The sequence below is a fragment of the Sebastes umbrosus genome, chromosome 21, assembly GCF_015220745.1.
Source record: "Sebastes umbrosus isolate fSebUmb1 chromosome 21, fSebUmb1.pri, whole genome shotgun sequence".
NCBI classification, from domain to species: domain Eukaryota; kingdom Metazoa; phylum Chordata; class Actinopteri; order Perciformes; family Sebastidae; genus Sebastes; species Sebastes umbrosus.
Genome location: NC_051289.1, coordinates 25,289,381 through 25,295,822, shown reverse-complemented (window position 1 = coordinate 25,295,822; position 6,442 = coordinate 25,289,381).

Here is a 6,442-nt window from a genome sequence, read left to right as displayed (position 1 = left end):
TCCAACATTTTATTATTTCACTGTTAAACTCTCTGAGTCAGTTTCCTCCCTGTGGACTGTAGAGGAAAGAAATGTTAGAATGAACTCAACAGTTTGATTCATCTGTGAACACAACGTTGTGATTGGCTGAATAATCCTCATTAAACCTGCGGTAACCCAAGAAAACAAGCAGAGATTTAAAGAGAACTGACCAGGTGAATGCTGGGTGGTTTTATTATACTGTATACTGTGTGTGTGTGTGTGTGTGTGTGTGTGTGTGTGTGTGTGTGTGTGTGTGTGTGTGTGTGAGTGCGTGCGTGCGTGCGTGCGTGCGTGCGTGCGTGTGTGTTTGTCTTCTTGTTCTCTCAGTCTTGCTCTTGAACAAACTTGTTTGCCTTGATTGTTGTGTTCTGAGCTCACAGTCAGTGTTGCTGTGTTACCTCTCAGACTGACTTCAGATCAGAAGATGAGTGATTGTGTGGAGGAAGAGGAGGACAGAGCAGAGTCTCCAGTCTCTGGCTGTCTGTATATGAAGAGTGATCAGTCTACAGATGATCCTCCTCTCTTCAGTAATGAACCTGGACCCTCAGAGTCAAAGTAAGAGAGCTGCTATTAACTCATTTATAGGACTTGTTTTTAGTTACCTCTGAAAATACCATGTTTTCTGTTGATGTTGTGTTTGTATATTCAAAATTTCTACACAAATGTATTTGCTAACTAAAATTTAACAGTCTTTGTCGAATAAACTCTTCCTCTTAGTATCTGTGACAGCTGTCAGTCACCTAGAAAAGATGTAATCTAATCAAATATGATGGTTACAATCATTTAAATCTCATTATTGTTGTCAGTAGCAGTAGTTTTTGTGTTAAGTCCAGGGGTCAGCAACCTGCTGCTCCGGAGCCACATGAGGCTCTTTAGCCCCTCTCCAGTGGCTCCCCGTGGATTATTAAAAAAATGAGTGGAAATGAATAACTGTTTTTTTGTTTACATTTTTAATTTGATTTATCATTGTTGTAGGTCTATGGTACGACGGTACGAATACTGTTAGCTCTACGGTTTAGAGCTACCTTAATGCCCTAAAAAAGAGAAATTATCAAGTATTCAAGCAATATGAATAACATCATCTTGGTGTTTGCAGAGTTCAGTACAGACATAGAGCAGAGTCTCCAGTACCCAGCTGTCTGTCTATGAAGAGTGACCGGTCCATATGTCTTCCTCCAGTCTTCAGTAATGAACCTGGACCCTCAGACACAAAGTAAGAGCTGCTACTAACTCATTTACATGACTCAGTTTCAGCTATCTCCTCCAAAGTTTTATGTGATTTTGTTTGTATGTTAAAGTTTTTACTGAAGTTTATTTGCAAACTAAAATGTAAACCTTTTGTGACCCAAAGCTAAATCATTTGTGCCATCTTCCTCTTAGTGTCTGTGACAGCTGTCAGTCACCTAGAAAAGATATAATGTAATCTAACAGGACGGCTACAAACCTTTAAACTTCATTATTGTTGACAGTAGTTTGTGTGTTTAGAGCTACCTTAATGACCTAAAAAAGAGAATTTATCAAGGATTCATGTGATATGTATAAAATCATCTCGGTGTTTGCAGAGTTCAGTTCAGACAGAGAGCAGAGTCTCCAGTACCCAGCTGTCTGTCTATGAAGAGTGACCGGTCCAAAGGTAGACCTCCACACTTCAGTAATGAACCTGGACCCTCAGACACAAAGTAAGTGACAAATTTTTCAGCATCTCCTCCAATGTTTTCTGTTGATTTTTGTTTGTATGTTAAAGTTTTTACTGAAGTTAACTTTAAGTTTTGAAATGTTTACGTTTAGAACTGTGAAATGGTCTAAAGATCTGCGACTATTCAAAAATCTGGAAGAATGTGCTTCAAATGTGTAATTCAGTTTCACATATTTGTCCTCAAATGTCACAGGTGAGTTGATTCAGTAGAAGTCAGTCAGTGAAACCAGACTAAGAGTCTACAGCCCTGCTAGTGCTAAACACATCTTAGTTTAACATGTTAGCATGCTGCAGGGGTCATACTACGCTTCCCCATTTTGGATGCCAGTAAAACGTACGTCATGGCTACCGCTGATGAAGACTAGGATCATATTTAGTCTTTCTTTTGTCAGTCTGCTGGATTTATTTTGTTTCCTGTTTCAGTAAAATGGTTCCACTCCAGACAATCAGACACATTTTATTTTCTGTCCTTTACAGCAGCTGCTGATGAGCCCAAACCTCCGAGACCAACAATGAGTCCACAACCAGAGAGTTGGAGAAGGATCACCTTCTACGTTGGACTGACAACAGCTCTGGCTCTCAGTGCTGGACTCTACATTGCCTTCCTTCGTAAACATACTCGTAACAGACGTACAGATGAGTCCATATGACCCGGGGGAGTTTACACCTCTGTAGGATTACAGAGAGGAGATGATAGTGGCATCATCAATGTGTGCAAAAACATAATATGTCACACAATGATGCATGTTTTTGGGATACAGTTTTAATATAGTACACACAGCATTTATAAACTAGTTATAAACTTTGTCAACTGAAGCTCTGAACAGCAGCAGAAGAACCTGCAGTATCTCTCCTTCTTCCTTCACTGAAGCAGTCTGTCACTGAAAGAGCTTTATAAAACCTGACAAACTGACTTAGAATAACTTTCTGCATTTATTAGAATGTTTTTTCTTTACATGATCTGTTATTTCCCCCGTTAACTTTTATTAATGATATTGTTACTGATTTAAATGGTTCATATTTTGTTACACTTTGTTTAGCTCTTTTTTTACTGTGTTAGCTGATGCTTCTTGTTTTTTGCACTATCCCCTTTGCTGCTGTGCACTGCAAATGTCCCCACTGTATGAAGTATGTACTGTATACTGCGTACTGCGTTCCTCAGTAGTATGCAGTATGTACTTAATACTGCGTACTGCGTTCCTCAGTAGTATGCAGTATGTACTGTATACTGCGTACTGCGTTCCTCAGTAGTATGCAGTATGTACTGTATACTGCGTACTGTGTTCCTCAGTAGTATGCAGTATGTACTGTATACTGCGTACTGTGTTCCTCAGTATTATGCAGTAGGCGGTTTCGAATACAGCCTGTGTGTTGACCATTAGCCTGTGTTCAGGTGTTAGTCTTCCTCAAGTACTTCATTTTCATAAACTATGTAAGACTAAATTACTTTTCTGTGTATTGCACTGTTATTCTTCTGCAAGGTCAACCTACACTTCAGAGATAAGGACACTGATTCATACTCCTGGATCGTGGTAGGACTAAACCTTCAGTATTTTGCTGCAACATGCAGTGGAGTTCATCTGGACTTATAAAGGACTTAACAAAAGGACTGATTACACACCAAGTTGTGAAGATTTGGTTTATTGATCGAACAAATTGATCAGTGGAATATTTTGGTTTCATGTCTTGATTCTGTGTTTAACTGTATTTTATTTTCATTTATTGTGTGCTGAATTGGTGATACAAAGAGGTTCTGTTACTGTAACTCATTCACTTAATGGTTAAGTGAACTAAAGAGAAAGAGAACTAAGCTCATGAAAAGGGCTAACTGAGATAAAAATGAGAACTTAGTACTGAGTCAACTTAAAGAAAAAACAATAAACTAAATTACAACTTAAAGGCGCCTAAGTTGAAAAAATCTCCTGAACTTAAATAGGTTTAAATCAAACCAGAGTGAAATAGAATAGGGAGGAATACATGTTTGATGAGATTTTGGGTTTTATTTTCAATGGTTTCCAGGGATTTGAATGCACAATTCCTGTCTGGTGTGTGAAATGTGTGATATTGGTACCAATTAATGTGTATGTGTACTACTAACTCTTCTATATAAATAAGCCGGCAGTTCAAACTTACTTCTTGGTCTGTGGTCTGTTATTCTTGAGTGCTAGTTATAAACGGCTCCTCAGAACCTAGAACTGGTCCTAGCTATCTGTAAATACCTGCACTGCTACACAGGCTAATAAAAATAACGCATATTACATTCATAAGATCATAGACTAACTGTAAAAACACACTGGTTTATCATCGGAGTGGCTGCTGACGGAACAGATAAGACACCAGGATAAATCAAGCCTGGCTGTTATTCTGGTCTGGAGCAGGCTAGCTGCACACAATAAATCTCCATGGTAACTGATGTGCCACTGTGTTCGTGAAACTGAGTCAAGGCTAAACTGAGCCAGGCTAAACTGAGCCAGGTTAACTGGAAAACCCCGGCTTAATCCGTTATCTTTGTTTTGTGAAACAGGCCTCAGACTGCATCAGACCAACAGTTTGCTGTGTAACTAAAAATGATAGACAAAGTCAACCTGAACAGAAGAGGAGGAGAGCACCTGTCATGTGAATGAACGGGTCCCCGCCCTCCAGTTCTCTTATTATATATCGACGACGACGAGGGTCAGCAGAGAGCAGCAGCAGCAGCAGGAGGTGAACGCTCCACAGTTGGTTGTTGGTGTGTAGAGTCTCGTAGTTTGGTTCTCTACAACAGAAGAGACACAAGGTAATGTAGAAATACAGATAGTTGATATATTATATTAATCCTGTAAATGTTTTTTTTCATTTTTTTCGTGAAGAAATGTGGTGAGAATAATTTGGACTGTTTTATATTTGTTGCTGCCCAGGAACGAATAGAGAGACTAAAGAACCAGGTTCCTCTGGAGTTTAGTTTATAGGTCCTACAGTTGTCTCTCTGTCTTTTTCTCCTTTCCCAGACTTTACTCTGGAAGTATTTCTTATTTTAACTTGTCATGTGAATATCTATGGCTTTCTCTGTCTAGTTTTTCTAACTATTTTCAATATGAAAACACTTCATAGTGTCCTAGTGGTGTCCTAGTGGTGTCCTAGTAGTGTCCTAGTAGTGTCCTAGTAGTGTCCTAGTGGTGTCCTAGTGGTGTCCTCATAGTGTCCTCGTCCTTTAGTGTCGCTCCTCTAGTCTGTGTTGAGCGTAAAACATAAAAGCTGACCAGAAACTTCGTTAACCATCGAGGATAAATCTAGTTGGTGAAATAGTTTTACTCTCTAACCCCCTACTCTGACTACAGAAACATACAACATGGAGGTTAAACAATAACTGAGAGACCGAGTGTTATTGGTCTAATAACATTTTATTACACATTTTATTGAGGATTTGATCTTGATTGTAGCTTTCAGTCACCTCCCAGCTGTCAGGTTATTACTGACCTTTGATCTCAAAGCAGTAAGCAGGTTTGATGAATATATTATTGATTAGAAATGGCTGATAAAGTTCACTGGACCAGTAACTATATAGTGTTCTGTATACTATATAGTGTATATATACATGTATATATAGTGTTCTGTATACTATATAGTGTATATATACATGTATATATAGTGTTCTGTATACTATATAGTGTATATGTACATGTATATATAGTGTTCTGTATACTATATAGTGTATGTATACATGTATATATAGTGTTCTGTATATTCATGAAACAACAGGGAGAGGACACCACCATGCTTTGAGCTTTTATTTTTCTTGGATCACTGGTCTGCTGGGAGAGAAACACACAGCAATGATTAATCCATCCTGTTACTGTGAATACTGACAGTGGACATTGAAATGATCACTTACTTCTCTTTCTAATCCCCTTGGTCCATTATGGACCAAATACGTATTTCCACTAGACTGACATGTAGGCTACATCCAGCCTTCTTTCTTTCTTTCTTTCTTTCTGTATTAATAATGGTAGTAATAAGGCAGACCGTGCACAATTCCTGCTGTGCTAATTAATGTGTTTTAAAGAACTGTCAAACTGTCAGATGTCTGTAGGCCAACAGCATTCACTAAAAAAAGCTAATATAATTTGCAGAGGTGCAAATATCCATGAAAGAAGTGATTTATTTAAAATAGAGTCTACGTTCAAAACCACAAAAAGAAAACCTGCAGGACTTGGTAATGTATTAATCATTGTTATATATATATATATATATATATATATACAGTATATATGGTATCGTCGTATTCTAGCACTGTGGGTTAGTGGTTGTTGTTATTTTTAGGCTACTTACGCATTTCGTAATCTTCCCTTAGCTGCTGTGATTCCCACCAGCACCCTGTGCTTTAGACATGACTCTACCACCTCCACTGCTTTCTCTGCTCTCCATTTCCTCTCTGTTCTCACCTCGATGCCAGCCGATGACACCTTCTGGTCCCTGGAGTCTCTGTACTGTAGGACTTCTCTTGTTCATGCCACCATAAACTCCTCCGAGAGGCCACTGAATGAGAGCTGCAAGATGTTACACAATAACAGGAATAATACAACAATCATTGGAGACCGAGTATAGACCGAGTATAGATTGGTCTGATAACATTTTATTGAACATTTGATCTAATGAGGAGTCAGTTGTTTGGTGAGAGTGTGTTTGTCTTGACTGCAACTTTCAGTCACCTCCCACTGCTGTCAGGTCAAAGCAGATCGTATTTCC